The sequence below is a fragment of the Ylistrum balloti genome, unplaced genomic scaffold (genome assembly GCF_031769215.1).
Source record: "Ylistrum balloti isolate Yb309-2 unplaced genomic scaffold, AGI_CSIRO_Ybal_v1 Utg369676, whole genome shotgun sequence".
NCBI lineage: Eukaryota > Metazoa > Mollusca > Bivalvia > Pectinida > Pectinidae > Ylistrum > Ylistrum balloti.
Genome location: NW_026781919.1, coordinates 463,973 through 486,456, shown reverse-complemented (window position 1 = coordinate 486,456; position 22,484 = coordinate 463,973). Strand labels below are relative to the sequence as shown.

At 34.4% G+C, this 22,484-nt stretch overlaps 1 pseudogene; it reads left to right on the top strand.

Annotated features, from left to right (window-relative positions):
• Positions 1-1,228: 1,228 nt before the first annotated feature.
• Positions 1,229-6,210, top strand: LOC132563815 (uncharacterized; annotated as a pseudogene).
• Positions 6,211-22,484: the final 16,274 nt, after the last annotated feature.

Here is a 22,484-nt window from a genome sequence, read left to right as displayed (position 1 = left end):
GTGATTCTCTTCTTCCTTTATGGCATTAAGATGTGCTCTCTCTGAGTTGTATAAGTCTGCCAAGCATCGAGGTGATACTTCACCTCTTGGGCAAAAACATCAAAAGCACTTAGCTTTGCTAGAAGCTTTCCGTTGTTTAGGGTCCGGGCACACTGATGATTAAGCCTTTCATTCAGCTGCATGGTCATCGCTTGTCTTAAATTCGATATTTTATCATCTTCGCATAAGAAGCACTGTACTTTTGGAAGGTCTGAGGTCCTTTCCCCACGGTTCTCTTCTGTGCTTAATGTACTGGGGGTAACTGCCCTTTTCTGTGTTCTGGTCAGTTTTGTATTATTGAACAAAAGTCGGCAGCTATTGTGATATTTTGCTTTATTTCGCATCAGTGTGGCTTCTATGCCTTCTTCATCTAGCCGTGCTGGATCAAATGGCATTGGCATATCATTAAGGACATGAAACAATGACACATTTTTTACAATCTTATTATAACCATCATAGTCCTGTTTCCTCTGGAATGAGGTAAGAGGTGAAATTAGAGTTTCATCCCTTTTGTCTACTTGACAAAGGCAACATTTACTCCAGTCAGTTTGCTGTCTTGTTTTGGCATCCATAGTAAGAGTCATTGAAGTGGTGTAGGCCGAGGGTTTACCCTTTTACCACCTTACCACCTTGCCCACTTTGATGTATGGGATACAGTTAGGTTCATGCTGCTGCCCTACACCTAACCCAATCATTCATCCAATATCTTTTAAATCCCGTGCGATCTGTACATCATCCGGATAACAATAAAGCCCCTGTTATCCTTGGCTCGCCTCTCCCGCGCTAGCACATCCTGTCCATTCAGGTGCGGCTATCCAATACTAGGGGCTGACTAGATAGCATTTGGGATACTAAACCGGAGTTCAGCTGATATTGAACCCCATGCTGAGTTCCACAGCAGTGTCTGTCACCAATGTGCCCTGGTAGTGAGCGACATATACTCTCTTGATAATATTCTGCACCACTCTCCTTCTGTGGTTTAATTTCGTAGATTTTGTTCTCCTAGATGAACTGAGCTCATCCTCTTGGTCAACTCGTCATTAGTAGTCCTTTTTAGGGGCAAAAGTTTGAAAATAATGGACGTTTATGACAGTTTTTGGTGTGCTGGCGGCCATCTTGAAAAAATGGCGGCCATATTGGAATTTTTGATGGCCAGCACTTTTTTCTGAAAAAGTGACTTACAGAGAATATGCATACAAAATTTCTTGCTTGTATCACAAACTGGACGATCATCTTTAGCTGCTCCACTATTATAGTCAAGAACCTTGGAACTGAGGTAAGTATTTTGATTACTAGAACATTTGCATAGGATACGAAAAGTATGTGCATTCCAAATGTCTATAGTATAACGAGTTTGGCACGTATCTTTCATCGATGTTATATTAGTTGATAGCAGAAAGAGAAATAGAATGGGGAGAAGGAGAAAGAGAGAGGAGGGGATAGGGTATTAGCACACACACGAAAAATATAAAGATAAGGCTGTATTCTGAATCGAATACACCAATTCAAATTCAGGAAGGTGGTATCTATCACCAGCATATTGGCGCAAACGTAGCGTTTATAATGGAGCACTCGCGAGGCAAATCAACTCATAATTGAATCACTTTTGTAACTGAAATCTCCAAGGCATCAAGTTGAATGTAGATTACTGTTAAACATACAACTCATAATGTAGATTATTATAGGCATCCATGTACGTGACTTCAAGACATACATGTTACAGGTATCAATGTAGATTACTACTAGACTTACATGTTACAGGTATCAATGTAGATTACTACTAGACATACATGTTACAGGTATCAATGTAGATTACTACTAGACATACATGTTAATTGTATCAATGTAGATTACTATTAGACATACATGTTACAGGTATCAATGTAGATTACTACTAGACATACATGTTACAGGTAGCAATGTAGATTACTATTAGACATACATGTTACAGGTATCAATGTAGATTACTACTAGACATACATGTTACAGGTAGCAATGTAGATTACTACTAGACTTACATGTTAATTGTATCAATGTAGATTACTACTAGACATACATGTCAGAGGTATCAATGTAGATTACTACTAGACATACATGTCAAAGGTATCTATGTAGATTACTACTAGACATACATGTTACAGGTATCAATGTAGATTACTACTAGACATACATGTTACAGGTATCAATGTAGATTACTACTAGACATACATGTTACAGGTATCAATGTAGCTTACTACTAGACATACATGCCAAGGTATCAATGTAGATTACTACTAGACTTACATGTTAATTGTATCAATGTAGATTACTATTAGACATACATGTTACAGGTATCAATGTAGATTACTACTAGACATACATGTTACAGGTAGCAATGTAGATTACTACTAGACTTACATGTTAATTGTATCAATGTAGATTACTACTAGACATACATGTCAGAGGTATCAATGTAGATTACTACTAGACATACATGTCAGAGGTATCATTGTAGATTACTACTAGACATACATGTTACAGGTATCAATGTAGATTACTACTAGACATACATGTTACAGGTATCAATGTAGATTACTACTAGACATACATGTTACAGGTATCAATGTAGCTTACTACTAGACATACATGTTGATTATATCAATGTAGATTACTACTAGACATACATGATACAGGTAGCAATGTAGATTACTACTAGACATACATGTTACAGGTATCAATGTAGATTACTACTAGACATACATGTTAATTATATCAATGTAGATTACTACTAGACATACATGTTACAGGTATCAATGTAGATTACTACTAGACATACATGTTAGATTATATCAATGTAGATTACTACTAGACATACATGTTAATTATATCAATGTAGATTACTAATAGACATACATGTTAATTATATCAATGTAGATTACTAATAGACATACATGTTAATTATATCAATGTAGATTACTACTAGACATACATGTTACAGGTATCAATGTAGATTACTACTAGACATACATGTTACAGGTATCAATGTAGATTACTACTAGACATACATGTTACAGGTATCAGTGTAGATTACTACTAGACCTACATGTTACAGGTATCAATGTAGATTACTACTAGACATACATGTTAATTATATCAATGTAGATTACTACTAGACATACATGTTACAGGTATCAATGTAGATTACTACTAGACATACATGTTAATTATATCCATGTAGATTACTAATAGACATACATGTTACAGGTATCAATGTAGATTACTACTAGACATACATGTTACAGGTAGCAATGTAGATTACTACTAGATATACATGTTACAGGTATCAATGTAGATTACTACTAGACATACATGTTAATTATATCAATGTAGATTACTACTAGACATACATGTTACAGGTATCAATGTAGATTACTACTAGACATACATGTCAGAGGTATCAATGTAGATTACTACTAGACATACATGTTAATTATATCAATGTAGATTACTAATAGACATACATGTTAATTATATCAATGTAGATTACTAATAGACATACATGTTAATTATATCAATGTAGATTACTACTAGACATACATGTTACAGGTATCAATGTAGATTACTACTAGACATACATGTTACAGGTATCAATGTAGATTACTACTAGACATACATGTTACAGGTATCAGTGTAGATTACTACTAGACCTACATGTTACAGGTATCAATGTAGATTACTACTAGACATACATGTTAATTATATCAATGTAGATTACTACTAGACATACATGTTACAGGTATCAATGTAGATTACTACTAGACATACATGTTAATTATATCAATGTAGATTACTAATAGACATACATGTTACAGGTATCAATGTAGATTACTACTAGACATACATGTTACAGGTAGCAATGTAGATTACTACTAGATATACATGTTACAGGTAGATATCAACATGTTAAAGATATCAATGTATTACTTACATGTTAAAGATATCATACATGTTACAGGTAGCAATGTAGGTTACTACTAGACATACATGTCAGCGGTATCAATGTATATTACTACTAGACATACATGTCGGAGGTATCAATGTAGATTACTACTAGACATACATGTTACAGGTATCAATGTAGATTACTACTAGACATACATGTTACAGGTAGCAATGTAGGTTACTACTAGACATACATGTCAGCGGTATCAATGTAGATTACTACTAGACATACATGTCGGAGGTATCAATGTAGATTACTACTAGACATACATGTTACAGGTAGCAATGTAGATTACTACTAGACATACATGTTACAGGTAGCAATGTAGATTACTACTAGATATACATGTTACAGGTAGCAATGTAGATTACTACCAGACATACATGTTAAAGATATCAATGTAGATTACTACCAGACATACATGTTAAAGATATCAATGTAAATTACTTCTAGACATACATGTTACAGGTAGCAATGTAGGTTACTACTAGACATACATGTCAGCGGTATCAATGTAGATTACTACTAGACATACATGTCGGAGGTATCAATGTAGATTACTACTAGACATACATGTTACAGGTATCAATGTAGATTACTACTAGACATACATGTTACAGGTAGCAATGTAGGTTACTACTAGACATACATGTCAGCGGTATCAATGTAGATTACTACTAGACATACATGTCGGAGGTATCAATGTAGATTACTACTAGACATACATGTTACAGGTAGCAATGTAGATTACTACTAGACATACATGTTACAGGTAGCAATGTAGATTACTACTAGATATACATGTTACAGGTAGCAATGTAGAGTACTACCAGACATACATGTTAAAGATATCAATGTAGATTACTACCAGACATACATGTTAAAGATATCAATGTAGATTACTACTAGACATACATGTTACAGGTATCAATGTAGATTACTACTAGACATACATGTTAAAGATATCAATGTAGATTATCACTATACATGCATGTCAAGGTTTACGTTAAATTTGTGCAATTATTTATTAAAACAGTTAAGGATACATCAATTACATACATCATGGATGAGTGACGTCACGAGGGTCAAGCCAGACGTGCCTCTAATCGCTCCGACAAGAAATAGATATTACACCTTTAAAATCTCCTTGGATATTTAACTGAGTTTAATTCAATGTCAACATACGTGAAACGGAATAATCCCCTAAAAAGGAGTCCGATAGTATGTGACTACAGTTGAGCGAGCGCACGCGATGGACAGGTAACCTGTAATACACCTGTAAACTATTTCTATATCGTGTACATATATTTGCCCTATTCTATGGATATTGGATGAAAATTGATTGTATATCTTCATAATGAAGTAGACATAACTATATCCTTTACATTATATGACTTTTTTGATACGTGTAATATTTCAAGATGTCCGCCGGTAAAAACAGTGGAAAACAAAGGACCAGTGTTAGATCCCGTGTAAACGATGTACACGAGACTGTAGAAGTTGGATGTTATATACTCGACTTTCTCAACACTAATAACCAAGAAAGACATGGACGCAAAACTATTATCGCTCAAGGAATCTATCCGTTTGGAGAACAAAGAACTTATAGGGAAACTTGAAGGGCGTATCTTTGACCTTGAGGAGGAAAATGAAGATCTGAAAGAGACGGTCAACCGATTGGAACAACAAATAACAGTAGCGGATGAAAACAACAAAATGCTGATGCGGGCTCATAATGATCTGGAGCGGCAGGGCAGAAAAAATTCCATTCGTATCACAGGCCTGGAGGATTCCGATAGATATGAATCGCAGGAGGACTGTGTGAGTAAAATTGTTGAGTTTGTTGGGGTCAAACTAAAAGTACCAATTAAAGAAGGTGACATTGATATTGCACACAGGTTAGGCAGCTTTCAAACAAATAAACCAAGAACTGTAATTTGTAAATCTACGCACAGACGGAAAAAAATGAAATTATCAAAGTCAGACGAATCCTGAAGGGACAGAAATATCGCGTCTTCGAGGATCTGACCAAATCCAACCAGGACAGACTTAAATAGCTATATAATCTGGAATTTGTGCAGAATTCCTACAGCATTGATGGGAAATTGTTCGTCCAACTTAAAGACGGGAGGAAACGGCGAATTTTCTATGACGCTGCTCTTACTGTCAGTTTCATTCATAAATCATGAGCACCAAATGTACCTTGCCTACGAAACGCAAACTTTTTATCTTTAAAAACTTGAAAAAGTGTCATGGCGGTGGGTGTGAAAATCCTGAAAAAAGTGTCATATCGGCGGGTGTGCACGTAGGACGAACAGCCCAATTTTGTGACGTCTAATGAGGTAAAGTGATGTTATATATTAAGACGATCTTGCCACAACGACAAGGATTAAAGCAAAATTGATGTTCTCTTTGTAGGTTTTGTTTGTTTATCAGTGCTGTTAGTTGATAATTCAAACCAAGCCCCCAGACTAGCTTCTTATCATGGTGCCAACTCGCATGTACAGTGTTCTATACGCTTACGTTCAACCGCACTGTGCTTCGTTTTTGAAATATATAGTAATCGTATTGTTATTAATAAAAATAAACTAATTTTGGATGTTTTTAAAATAGCGATTTGAAAAATCGCGGCATTATTTACGCAGAAAATTGCCGCTAGAGGGCTCTAACTCTTTTCGATATTTCAGCCAATGAGAAAGCCAGGATCGGTAAATTTTGTCTGAAAGGCCGTCGCAATAGGCTATGCGTACTGAGTACGTTTAGCCTAAAAATGAGAAAGCAAATCTGAGAGCAGGTGTGACATATAGGTAACGTAATATTATTTATTCAAACGACATTGTACTTGTATATCTAAGGTTATGTCAAACGTGAAAGGTGAATTTCATTTAATTTTGTCCGGGATTAAGATCCGGAATATTGTGTATATTATTAGAAAACCACATGCGGTTTGCATTCTTACTTCTGGTAAGGTAAAAGGAATCGTGCGTAAGTTCAGCTGTATCTTCTATGTACCTATACAAATTTTTTAGTTTAAACATATTTTATTGACAATGACATTGACAATAGGATTAGTCAGTAAGTTTTACCAACTTATAAATGACTTCTCCTACAACATACACATAAACGTTTACATAAATATGGTCACGTGGTGACATGAAATTATTATAATAGTCTTTTTATATAAAATGTATAAGTAGACAAAAAAAATAAAGAAACAGACAGAGAGATAAGAACAGGGTGTGGCATAGGGAAAGAGAGATAGAAAGAGGGATGTAGAATGGGAGAGAGAGAAAGAGAAAAAAAAAAAAAAAAAAAAGGGGGGGGGGGAGGGGGGGGGAGGAGAGAGAATTTAAGTGAATCTTCCTGACCTTCCTAGGAATGTTTGGACCGATTTGGCCATTTTAAGGTTATCATCCACAGAGATATTAGAGTCACCATTGCAAAGAATATTTACATTAACAATACCGTCATACCATATTAATTCTTGGTATAGTGTTCTACGTTGATCAGCATATAAAGGACAATTAAAAAAAAAGATGATAAGAATCTTCACACGGGTGCCCACATTGACACTCTGGTGAATTTACAAGATTAGCCCTAAAAAGATCATAATTGAGTGGACTTGCACGGTTTCGGAGACGACAGTGGATGATATTTAATTTTCTGGAGCCATAACTAATAAATTGCTTGTGGAGAGTACTATTCACAGACATAGATTTTTAAAGATTTAGCTTGAAAGAATTTAAAGTGGGTGAATTTCTAATATCATTGTTCAGGTTGTTCCAAAGATTAGTTGCAGAAGGAAAAAAAGAATTATGAGATATTTGTAAACGGAATTGTTGATCTCTCATTAAATGGGCTCGTCTTAAATTATAGGGGACTAAGTTACCAACAATATCAGGTAATAAATCAATAAGGCTTCGGTTTTTATGGGATTGAAGGACATCAGCCAATCTTTAGTTTTCTGAGATCAGATCTTGCTGCGGATTCAATTTGATTTAAATTACTAGAGGAATAAGAGAGGGATGTATCATCAACAAAAAGTCTAGACAGGGAGATAAGTTCGCAAGAAATATCATTTATGTACATTAAGAATGTTACTACATTTCCCCTTATTTACTATGGGTCTTTTTAACCTTCTCCTTCCAATTCTTTTGTCACGGTAAGACTTACCATTCTTTAGAGATGAACACTTTCGCAAGGAGTTGCGATTTTAATAAATAATAATTTTGAAGTTAAGATTTTAAAAGATAAGAAGGATAAAGAAGGGAATTTTATTGCTTTAGACATGTTGATTGATAATAAAAAGGTAACATTAGTAACATTGTATGGTCCAAATTCAGATACCCGAAGGCTCACGGTGACCTATTGCCATCATGATTTGTCTGTCGTCGTGCGTCGTGCGCCGTGCGTCGTTAACTTTTCACATATTCGACTTCTTCTCAAGAACCACTGTATGAATTTTGACCAAACTTGGCACAAAACATTCCCATGGGAAGCCGCTTCAAGTTTGCGAAGAAAAAGGGCATGACCCCAATAAGGGCCCCAGGAGGGGGAAAAAGGGGGTAAAATTAGGTGAATCTTTAAAAATCTTCTTCTCATGAACCAACAGTTAGATTAAGTTCATATTTGATATTTAGGGTCCTTATGGCAAGGTCTACAAGGTTTGCGAATGAAAAAAAAATTTGGTCAAAAACGGCCTCATTAGGGGGCGCTCAAAAGGGTAAAAAATTCAACTTTGACCGATTTCAACCAAATTTGGTAGACAGCATCCGTTAGTGAAGGACATATGAAATCATGTTGAAAAAAGTGATTATGTCCCCTTTGAAGTCCATAAGGGGTGTAAAAGTGGCCATATGTAAAAACCTTCATTAAATGACTACTTCTCAAGAACCAGAGGATGGATTTTGAACAAACTTGGCACAAAGCATTCCCATGGGAAGCCGCTTCAAGTTTGCGAACAAAAAGGGCGTGGCCCCAATAGGGGCCGCAGGAGGGGGAATAAGGGGGTAAAATTAAAAAACTTTTTGGGGCGATTCAAAATCCAAGATGGCCACCCTGGCCTCTGTTTGGCTAAGACATTATGGACTTCCTCTCAAGAACCATTTGGTGGGTCATGTTCAAACTTGGTACAGATGTTTTACACATGGTCCTGCACAAGTGTTGTTACATTTTTGCAACATTTTAAAATCCCCAGATTATTGACATATATTCCTCGGGTGACCGTTAGGGCCCCTTTGGCCTCATGTTTCAGCAAGTAGTAGATGTTGTGTATGAATTTGAGAGTGAATTTTGTGTCATATGCGGTAACTTTAACTTAGTTCTCAATACTGAAATTGATTATGATGTTAGTTACAGAAATATAAATAATCCTAAAGCAAGGGACAGAGTGATAGAAGTGATTAATGATTTAAATTTGGTTGACATATATAGAGAACAACTTGCAGACAGCAGGCGATAGTGTGGTGGAAGTGGATCTCCTTGTCGTGTGCCTGTAGTATGCAGTAATTCGCTAGGGCGAGTTGTCTTGTCAAATCAGAATGCCCTGGGCGACTCGGCCACCGACTAACCTTTGTTGGTCAGTCTACAGCTTGTCGCGTCAGTGAGCACACGGGTTTTCACAGCTCCGTTCACTGCCGTGTTGTAGACCTTGCGATAGCCTGCATTCGTTAATGTTTGCCTATTCAACAATATACATGGAGAAGGGGTAACCCTATTAAACAAGCTCGTCTAGATTTCTTTCTTATGTCTGATAATATGATAGGAAATGTAGAAAAGACTAGTATTGAACCAGGATATAGGTCGGATCATTCTATGCCAGCTATTTCAATAAAATTTAATGAATTTAAGAGAGGGAGGGGTCTTTGGAAATTTAATAATTCACTTTTACATGATGAAGAGTATTTGGAAACTATAAATAAACTTATCTTAGATGTCAAGAAACAATATGCACTTTTAATTTATAATCAAAGTTCTGTTCATAGGATTGCAGATGAGGATATTCAATTTCAGATTAATGATCAGCTTTTTCTAGAGACCCGGACTCTTTGAAATAAGAGGAAAAACAATTTAATTTTCATCTCAAAAGAAAAAGCTGCAAGTGGAAGAAGAAAACACTATTATAGAATATATAGCTAAACATGAAAATAATATTGATATTAATCAATTTAGTCAGAGACGTATATAACACGTCTCTGATTTAATCAAGAAGAATTACGGGAGAAAAAGGAAGAGTTAGAGAAAATAAGAACATCTAAAATCAAGGGTAATATTTTAAGGTCAAAAGCAAAATGGATTCAAGAGGGGGAAAGACCTACCGATTATTTTTTAAATTTGGAGAACAGAAATTTCATCTCAAAGATTATCCCTGTGATAGAAATAGAAAATGGGGAAGTAATAAGAAAACAGGAAGACATTTTGAGTGAAATAAGATTTTATGAACAGCTATATTCCAGTGAATGCAGTTTAGAAGATGTAGATTTAAACGTTCCAAAATTTAACAAAGCAGATTCGTTATTGTTAGAAGGAAATATTACATATACTGAAGCATCACATACCTTGAAACATATGAAGAATAATAAAAGCCCTGGGTCAGACATATTTACAGCAGAATTTTTTAAGGTTTTTTGGAAAAAATTAGGAAAATTTGTAGTAAGATCTATTAATTTTGGATATGGCAAGGGAAAACTACCAATAACACAAAGACAGGGAATTATCACATGTTTACCAAAGGGTGATAAACCAAGACAATTTCTGAAAAACTGGAGACCTATCTGTCTTCTAAATATTGTTTATAAAATTGCATCTGGTTGAATTGCTCAAAGAATAAAATCAGTTTCAGATAAATTAATAAATTTCGACCAGTCAGGATTTATTTCAGGCAGATTTATAGGGGAAAACTCACGACTAGTATATGACATTATGCATTATGCTGAGGAACACCTTATTCCAGGTATGCTTTTGATTATTGACTTTGATTCTGCTAGTTGGAGTTTTATAGATAAAGTTCTAAACTTTTTAAATTTTGGTCAAGATATTAGAAGTTGGATGAAAACCTTCCATAATAATTCAATGTCAGCAATTAATCAAGGTGGTAATCTCTCATCTTTCTTCGATATCAAAAAGGGCTGTCGTCAAGGGGACCCAATTGCCCCTTATATTTTTATATTATGTGCAGAAATTCTGGCTATTAAATTGAGAAATAGCAAATGTATAAATGGTATAAAAGTAAACAATTTTCCTCTGTTAATTTCTCAGTATGCGGATGATACCACTCTCATTTTAGATGGAACCAAGAAATCATTAAAGGAATCCTTGGAGGAACTCATTAAATTTGCAAAAATCTCTGAGCTGAAAATTAATGTAAGTAAAAGTTATATGGATAGGGGACCGAAAATATAGTGATGAGACATACTACCCAGAATTAAACTTGCAATGGGGGAAAAATCATCTCTACTTCTGGGTCTAGAATTTCATGTTGACATACACCGAATACCTAAACTGAATTATGACAAGAAGTTAGTGAAGCTGAAGTCATTAATAAAGATCTGGAGAAGAAGAATTTAAACACCAATAGGAACGATAAATATAATAAAGTCATTACTTATATCACAACTCAATCACCTTTTTATATCACTCCCTAATCCGGATGATGATTTTATTAAAAAAATAAACTCAGAATTATACCATTTCCTATGGAATAGTAAAGTAGATAAAATTAGAAGAGACGTTGTAACTAAAGATTATTTGGAGGGGGTCTTAAAATGGTTAACATAAAGTCTTTTATTGACGCATTGAAACTTACATTGATCCGCAGACTTTATACATCAGCTGGAAATGGCAAGTATTATTTAATATATATGCAGATAGAAATATTTTGAGCAACTCTGGGCCTGAATATAAAGCATACTGTCAGCAGAGATGTAGAAACCTGTTTTGGAAAGATGTATTTCAGGCATGGAGAAATTTAGTTATTAAAGAAAGTGATGAGGATGCAATACATATACTATTTGGTATAACAAACACTTTATGATAGGGGGTCACAGTCTTTTTTTTTATAAAGAATGGTTTAACAAAGGTATTATTATTATAAATGATATGATTAAGGATTGTATTACCAGTTCATTTTATACCCATGCAGAATTTATGCACAAATACGGCATACGCACAGACTTTCTTACATATCAAAGCATTATTATTATTTAAAAAAAACACTTGTCCAGGGACATTGCAAATATAACAATAAGCTATCCCTATATACCAACAAACTTGGAAATATTTTTGAAACACAGAAAGGGGACGAAAGACTTCAATGACTTGTTATGTAAAAATAATTCTATCTCAAATGGGAAAAGAAAATGGAATAATTTGTTTGGTTTTGAAGATGAAACCTGGAAACAAATATGTAGTACTCCTTTTCAGGTGACTAAAAATTCTAAATTACATTGGTTACAATATAGAATAAATCATCATATCTTAACATGTAACGCCTTTTTATTCAAAGTTGTAGATAGTTCATATTGTTACCATTGTAAAACTGAAGTAGAGACAATAATTCATATGTTATGGGATTGTATAGAGGTTCAAAAGTTCCTTCAAGACTGAATTTCTCCTTGATACCTTATTCATTCCTTTTGCATTTAATAAAGAAACTTTCGTTTTTGGGTTATTGAATCAGAGGGTTGATAATATGATCATTTTAACAATAAAACAATATATTTATAGGACAAGATGTTTACAATCAACCTTATCAATACATGCATTGTGCAAACTTATTAAGGATGCCTATCGCATTGAAAAATATTCTGCTGTTAGAAAAGGAGAGATAATTATCAAGAAAATAGATAATGATTGGAGTAAATGGAAACAGCTTCTTGATACATGACCCTGAATATGCCAACAAGTGTGAAGTACATAAATACTTACTGAAGCTTTTAAATACTGTACAATTCCTTGATAGACACATTGTTTAATCTTCCGTGACAACTTTCTCTGTCTCTTTCTCTCTCTGTCTCTCTCTTCCTCTCTCTCTCCCTTTCCCACTCTGCTTCCCCTCTCTCTCTTTCTCTAAAAAACATGTGTATAGCAAACAATGCATTCTGGTAATACTGATACACCTGAATCCTAGGGATTTTGTAATTAAAACTAATCAGTGATAATGATTATTATCATAGTTTTGTTTTGTTTTGATGATGATGATGATGATGATGATGATGATGATGATGATGATGATGATGATGATGATGAGGATGTCTGTCAGTCTAGTGATGATGATGATGATGATGATGATGATGATGATGATGATGATGATGATGATGATGATGATGAAGTTTGCTATGAAGATGAATGATGATGACTGTCATAATTTAGTGATGATGATGATGATGATGATGATGATGATGATGATGATGATGATGATGATGATGATGATGATGATGATGAAGTTTGCTATGATGATGAAGATCAATGATGATGAAGACTGAAAATTTAGTGATGATGATGATGATGATGATGATGATGATGATGATGATGATGATGATGATGATGATATGACTTATAATGTAGTGATGAGGAGGATGATATATTGATGTAATATTATGATGAGGAATGATGACGATGATGATGATGATGATGATGATGAGGAGGAGGAGGAGGATAGTGTATCATTGTGAATGTTATAATACCTCTTTATCTTGTTATATTAATGTGTATGAAAATCTTGAAAAATAAAAAAAAAATTACATACATCATGAGCTGGGCAGTTTCCCTCCCCTCACTCTGACACCAACGGGTCTCAGTGTCATTGTTCAAATAGTCAATAACTGTTTGTGAGGGTCACATAAAGAAGAGTCATGCGTCTCCTAGTGTTGAGATAGGAAGGTTGATACATTATTAAAGCGATGCTACTACGTTTGATAACGAATCATTATAAAAGTGAGTTCAACATGTAAAGTATTTTTTCTAAAATTGTTATCTATTATTTTATTATTAAAAATATAAATTTCTTAATGTGACTAATTATCATCGATATTTGTTGTTGCGTTTACCTGACACAGTTATCTAATAACCATTTTTATGTAAACAAGTTCGATGTCATTCAATGTATAGTCTTATCGTGTTTGTTATTCTATAATACATGTATACTACATGTAACAAAACAACCAGTACTTCGGAACAGTTTTCTAATATTGTTATTGCCGATGAAATGAAATTTCTTTTAACAAAACCAGTAGAAGATTTCAACGTGACGTTTCAATGACCTGCACTGATGTAGGTAGTGTACGAGATAGTAAGGAATCGACCATTTTCCGGCTCTATCATCCTACAATATAGGTACACATAAGTCGAAAATAGAGTAACGAGATGGTAAACAGATTATAGAAAAAGTACACAAGATGTTGATATTGTACCTTTGACGATTTTACTACGCTTTCTTTAAAACTTTATCATAGATGTGTGCAAGTCTTTGGGCCCTCCCTCGTCCCTATTTAGCAATGTGATATATTCTGCTTGCTGCCTAAGAACTAATCATAAAAATATATTTATTTCACGCAATAAAGACATGGATTTTAAACACATTAAAGTTAGCTGATATCACTATGCGTGAAAATTTCAGAAAACGCAGCGAGTACGCGGTGAAAATCAACAATTTTGAAATTTTCACGTGCGACTCAAACGTTAAGTTTTGGTTTCTGAAAAAAAAAAAAAACTAGAAAGCAATCACAATAGCAATAACATGCAGAACGTCAATATATTTATAATCAGGACATTTTACAGACCACATGCCTTACACCATGCGAATTGTGTAGTTTTATGTAACGATGTACCTAACTCCAGACACCTGATCTGTGTTTAATATTATCTGGTGTCCTAATGACATACTGTGCCTATTGACTCCAGAGATTTGTCAGGGAATAACGCAATATTTCTCTATTCGTATTACAAAATACATTAATCATTATTAAATATCACTGAGAGGTTTGACGCTCTGATGACTCATTTCCCAGTCAGCTAAGAATAGTGTAATCATTTTTCAATATCTCCAAAATGGATAAATCTACAATTACCAAACTTTATCAGAGTTCACGTCAGCTACGTGAGTGCATGTTTACTAAATTTCAACAACTTCGACGTCTAGTTTTTAAAGTGTTAACAAGATTGCACTTCTGGTGATAAAATAGGACGTAAGATATCCACAGATATTGAACCCAACCTTTCACCCATGCGTTTACATAGCTTCTTGATTTGAATAAGCCGAGATTCGGTATCAAAATATATATTTAAATCATATTATCATATTACAGTAGGGGATTTCGCAACGTTACACGATGTGCGATATGTGTATGAAATATCGAGCAATCAGAAACAAGTCAGCCAACAGAGGGGCACAGTAAGTTCTTATAAGTATGCTAATAGTCTGTAGGAAATCTCGCCACCAAACTCAACAAAGGTGTTGTCAACCAGAATCTCGATCCTTTTTATGATTTCGTCCTCCGTATATTTTTGATTTGGTCGTGTTTTCCACGATATGCACATTAATTAAGTTCGCACCCATATATTTATACCACCGTTCACCTCAGAATTATTAGTATGCGGATTTTGAAGTGCTCCAAAGAGCTTTTGACCAATTTTCAACACTCTCTTCTAAAAAACATTAGAACATTTGATTTTCACATCCCCTTGCACTATCATAACCGATTCTTAACTGAAAGAACGCCATCGTTCTCTTGAACTTTTCCCCCAAGAAAGGTGAATGGCAATATAATTATATGGTTGTGAACTATACTGAAGCGTATTTTGTAAACATACGTCCAAACCAAAAAAATATACGGATTACGATATCATAGAAATGATCGAGTTTCTGGTTGACAACATCTTCGTCGAATTTGGTGGTAAGATCTTCCAACAGACTATTGGCATACCTATAGCAACTTACCTCGCCCCTCTTTTGACTGACTTGTTTCATATGAGACTGAATTAACTGAGGAGCTTATGAAAACATATTACAATGACCTTGCAAAGTCGTTTAATTTCAGTTTCAGATATATTGATGACGTCTTGCCTTTAAATAACAAGAAACGTATTTGCGACGTCCATCGTATATATCCGCCAATTGGAAATTTAAGAAAAGACAGACTCTCTTTCATCAGCTGCTTATCTCGATCCTTTCCTACAAGCGAAGCCAACGTGGACCTTTCCACCAATCTGTGTGATAAACGTGATTATTTCCCTATTGTGAATTTTCCATTTCTGGATAGTAGCACCTTCATTCCAACCTATGGTTTGATATTCAATGGCCAGTTCCCATTATCACGTTTTACGTGCAAGACGATGTCAGTTGAAGGACAAACTCGTAACACAGGTTCAAAAGATGCAGGTTGATTTAAATTATTGGGAAGTTTTATGGTCGCCATAGTGATCTCCTACATTCCTTTTCTTTGTGTGACATGAATTTGGACGTATTTGATGTTTGTTAGTTAGCCTGTTGGTTCCGTTGTTGTATACCTTGTTCTCATTTGAGAACGTAACATTACTTACATGGATTGACCAAGGTTTACATGGCGGATGTCGTCGATGAATCAGAAAACGTTTACTCTTCCGGAACACCTGGTTTTATTCTCCTTGTACTTTTTAGGAAGTCTCCGTGTAAATATTTTGTTCATATTTTGTCCTTGTTTTATGGAACTCGAGTTTGGATTATGATCATGTTGCCATGTTAGCATTTTCCTATTTTTTTTTACAATGGGGACCTAGATGAGACATACTATGTGTTAAAGTATAGACTAGAAAAACTTATTAAATCAGGGTCCAGTTTTATTTCGATAACTGACGTTTGTAATCGCTATCGTAATGAACGCTTTCTAGTCATAACTAAACGAATTTTCTGTTTGATTCTGAATCTGTAATATCATTTTTACCAAACCGCACAAAAAGTATTATCCTATCGTACAGTTGAACGTTAGATTATATAGTACGTGTGTGCTTACAATAAACGCACAAATCATTTATGCAGTAAACAAGGTATCGCCTTTATGTAGAATAAACAAGAATTAAACAGTAATTGATAAATTGTGATACGTTATAAATATACTATTATCCTATTCATATCAAAAATACCTAACCATAATACCCTACTGAATGTTTATACATGGCTTATACACAAACACAAGCACATATCAGACAAGCTGGTGAGAACCGCACTTGTTTGAGAGTGCTTGATCGGTTTTCATTGTGTAAATACCTAATCCAAAAGGGAAATAAGCGCATCAACAAACTGGAGATAAACACTTACCACAGTAAGCTACATATGTTTATATCCATGATACAGCCAATTAAAAATGTTATACTTCCTCGTAATGCTTGATCCTCTTGTAACCTTTGAAAGTTGAACCCAGTATCATAGGGTGTAATGAACTAAGTAATTACAATATAATGCATAAGAAACACACAAAATACAACAATCCATCTGCACAATATATGTGTGATATGTACAGTTTGTCTAAGGGTATATACTTGATATATCCTCCGATGTTAAGGATACGGGTACCATTGCAGGGAAATTAAACGTCTTTTATTATCTGAGCAAAGAATAATCATACTAGATATATCAAGCATATATTACTGACACGAAAGATTTTGCCTGTCGGTGATATATAAAAATTGTTTAACTGCATGAACATAGTACTCTAAAAAACATAGAAACATAGAGGATAATTGCTATCTCATGGAACATTGGATTATGGAATTGCATTTTGGCCGGTCTTATTGAGACAGGAAAGGAATATTTGTCAATGATAAATGAAAGAAGTCTGAAAACAGGGTTCAAAGTCGATAGATTTTTTTTTCAAACTCAAATTCAATGAATATTGTACACAAGATACACAAGTTGGGAGCATCTTTCAATTTTAATAAATGAAAAAAGTCTGAACACAGGGTCCTAGGCATCCGTCGTTCTAAACCAAAATGTATTTAATTTTATAGGTCTTGACTATACTTAACTTATTAACAAGTATTTATATTATCGCATTCTACAACATATATCATTTAAATGTAGATCAAATGTCGTACGTAATCTTCTACTAGTTGTGTGATTTTATCATATTGACTTTGCCAAACTCTAGAAAATGTTCGGAAATATGTAAGGTCTGCCTTTTTCGAACTATGTAATATTTTATTTTTACATAATTATTGGGAAATTTACTTTTCAGTCTCCAAATCTCGCTATTAATGTCGTGGTTTTAATTATCAATGCATATGCGAATGATTGCAAACGCTCGTTTTCTCACAAGATTCTCACAGATTGGATTTCTGTTATTTCACAAGGCTGCAATAGTTACCTTCCAGGTAAATTCTTGATGATTCCACGTAATTGTCAGCATTTCTGAAAACTAGAAATTTAGAAAAGTATATTGACTTATTTTCAGACTTTCTAAGACATGACTCCAATGGCAGCTTTCAATCAACGTTTTAGTGTTGTCTGGTATATCTTGCCATGTTTCGCCAAGTTCACCGATAGATTGTTAATTGCAGTTATTCCCCTTCGGTCACATTTCAAAAACGCATAGTAAAGTATGAAACATATCGAAAGTGACTTTTATTAGCCTGCTTCTAAAGGGATACGGAATAGCCATAAAAAAGTTACATATATATGTCACCGTGCTGAATAGTAGAAAATCGTAGTTCAAATAATTTGTAAAAAAGTTGTATAAAAGTTTCTTCAACATCGGCATAAAGCTGGAAAGGGGACGAAACTTTTGCAGCCTTGTGAAATGAAAGAAATCGTAATCTGATGCTTGAGAGAAAGCGAGCGTTTGCAATCATTCGCGTATACATTGATACTTAATACCACGACATTAGTTGCACAATTTGGAGATTGGAAAGTAAACATACGATACATATTGTGAATCATTGTTATTGAGCTGTCCTGAAAAGGCATGCTTATTTAGTTCTGTAAATGATCGAAGTATATTCTTGATACTATACATATTACTTGATTAATACTCAGATAATAGTCACTAATTATGTAAAAATGAAATACTATATAGATCGTAAAAAGGCAAGACTTTCAGAACATTTTCTCGAGGTTGACAATGTCAATATAATAAAACCACACTACCAGTAGAAGATTAGAGTGTGACGTTTTGATAACAACACGGTAAACTTCATTACTTACACAACTCTCTGCAATAGATAATTGTCACAAAGGAAATTTAACAATATCAATAGATAATCGATATTAGAAAAATGATCATAACGTCTCTGACAGTGTAAAACAGTAAACACTTAATACTGTCTTAAAATAGATAGATAAAAAAATAATGTAGATTAAAACTCAAATTCAATTAATATTGCACACAAAATACACAAGTTAATATCATTTTTAAATAAGGATAAATTTCATGTCAGTAAAAACAATGAATTTACAGCATCACTCGGCTGTTTCGTCCATGTAGGATTCGACAGAAATGCTGAGGACCTAAATTTGAAGCCTGTAAGGCGAAAGAGAAAAATCCAAAGTGATAAAATAAAAGTATAGAAGGGAATATGCAACAGCCCAATTGTTCAATAAATATATAAATCAAAATGTTTACAAAAGAAAGGTTTACATGGATATTTCTTTAAAAGAACATGAAGACCAGGTGTTCCGGGAAAGAAAGCGTCTTATACTCAAATTTAATAAATCAATGGCAAAATATAAACAAAAGAAAGATATATTCAGATACGCCTGGAAAGGTACGAATATAATAAGACTAGGTGTTCCTGAATAGTAAGCAACTTCTGCTTCATCGACGACACCTGCCATGTGAACCTAAGTCAATTCAAGTAAGTAATGTCATGTTTTCAAAAAAGGTAAACAATCATGAAACCACAAGATATACTAACGAGCCTCTAACACGTCCGACTCCCTATCACATTGGTTGTAGCATTGCGAAGAACACGTGAAATTTATACTATGCATTAAATATAAGTAACGTGAAAAAAAATCGCTTTTACTGTTATTGGTTGGTAAACCAAATAGAGTGATACAAAATAATTTGACCTTGAATGATATACATGTATGGTTACATCTATCTCCGATACGGCCTGTTGATGAACACAAAACAGGTAGATACACAGCTTCTGGTTATTATATCACGACACCAAAGCATACCATACCGATATGGTAAAGTGTACATCGTCAAACTAAATACACGGGAACTAGATGTACAAAAACATCAAGAAAATACCAACATGTCAACATAACCAAAAAAACCAAAGTATAATTCGATGAAAAAGAGCAAAATATTAATGAAAGAAAGATGTACAAGGAGACTCCTGCACAATTACCACGATAATAAGACCGGATGTTCTGGAAGAGTATGCGTATTCTGCTTCATCACCAGCCATGCAAATCCAAGTAAGTAATGTCACGTTCTTAAATGAGGAAAAGGTATACGACATCGCAACCAACAAACAAACGAACGAGCATCAAGATCTCCACGCTTAATATCGTACAAATAAATAGACTATAGCTCAGTGAGATCACTATGACGACTTTATAACTTCTCCATAATTGTCATCACCAGCATCTCTTAAAATCCTGTGTTGCAAAGTACTTCCATCAGTCTTATATATAAGCTTAAAGTCACCTATGTACTATTAGTTAACAAGGTCGACTAGTGAATATCGTAACTATGTCAATGTGTCACAAAAATGATGTCATCATAATACTATTTTGAGCTGAAAACGTTAATACCTACATGTAATGTTAAAGCAATATCGATAGGAAGGAAATTATTCCATCGGCTGTTAACATTTATACTTATGATGTGTTAACGAAGATGAGTTGTTTAGCAAATATTTTAACCTTTGTCCTATGCCAATATAAAATATGATGGATCAGAGCACTTCACCGTAATTACATGTTTATACATCACCTTGCTATCACCAGTCCTGATTAAAACAAATCTATCGCTACATGCTGTTGTCTTATCAATCAATTCACATAAAGTTTCATTTCATTTGATATTTCAGTTCGAGTCTAGGACGTTGGTCGAGGTCTACTGGGCATCAGATCTTATTTGATTTGATTTTTCTACCTGGTTGTCTTGGTTAGACCACACAGCTTTCACCTTGACGTCGGATATTTCTCAAGGAAAAAAATATGAGGCACAAATGTACCTGCCCGAAACCACGGGGTTTCCCTGGGTTTTCAGTATTGGTCCCATAGTAATACTCATTGGGCGATTCCATCAGGGCCAACAAGAGTGATGAGGAGAAATTTCCGGGATCACGAAACTTTTCTTGGTTGTAATCATCGTACTATGATAAAGTTATTTGGATAATTTAAATGTAATGTGCCGTCTGCAATGCATAAGCTTGCTGTTCTTGTTTTTATCATAATACTGCATTTCTGGCAGTGATGGATACGATTATTCACCTGGATGCGTATTAGTTCGGTGGTGATTCTTCAGCAGTTATGTAATAATTATGTCTAAAATAAGAAAAAATATGATAATGTTCTTTTTGTTACTTATAAAATGTAGCTTAGAAAATCGCAACATGTCAACAGAATCCAAACTCGAATTCAAGTTTGGTTGATTTTTTTTATAGGTCCTTTGTTTGTTTGTTTATTTTTAATATACATTGAATATACAGTCCGCGTCCTAAAATATCTCTCCTGTTGATTCAGACCATCATTTTATGTCACGAGATTGACCATGTATGCAATCCATTAACCAAACTACAATTGTATCAAACACCATCAAAAAATACCAATATGTCCACATAACCATAATAAAAACTCAAATTCCATAAAACTATGGCAAAATATTAATACACGGAGATTCCTGAAAAAGCACACGGAGAAAAGTTCTTGGAGAGTAAGCGTCTTCTGCTTCATCGATGACACCCGCCATTTAAATAATGGTAAATCCAAGTAAGTTATGTCATGTTCTCAAAAGAGAACAAGGTATGCAGCAACGAAACCAGCAGCCAAACTAACTAGCATAAATCACGCTTAGTTCCATATCGCACAAAGAAATAGTATAGTTGTGATCGATATCACCATGGCGACCATAAACCTGTCAAACTGGATCACTTGAAACCCGGTGGAACTAGTTTGTCCGTCAATTGTACATAGGAAAATTGTGATAATTGGAGCATACTCTTGAATATCGCATCAAATGCGACATGTAAACGTCATAGGTAAGGAATACAGGGTGTTGCTATCCAGAAAATGAAGATTCACAGTAGGAAAATTTAAATCATCACACTGATCATAGAGCTTGATGGAAAGCTGTCCGTGTTGGTTTCGTTTGTATGAAAAAATTCATATAAGCGACTGGTGTTGAAGAGGTGTAACCTTGATTTCGAATTCTGATAGGGAAATTTGATGGACATGGTCAATAAGTATCTTGTTATTTAAGGACAAGGCGTCATCAATTTATCTCAAATAAAGTTAAACGACTTTGCAAGATCTTTG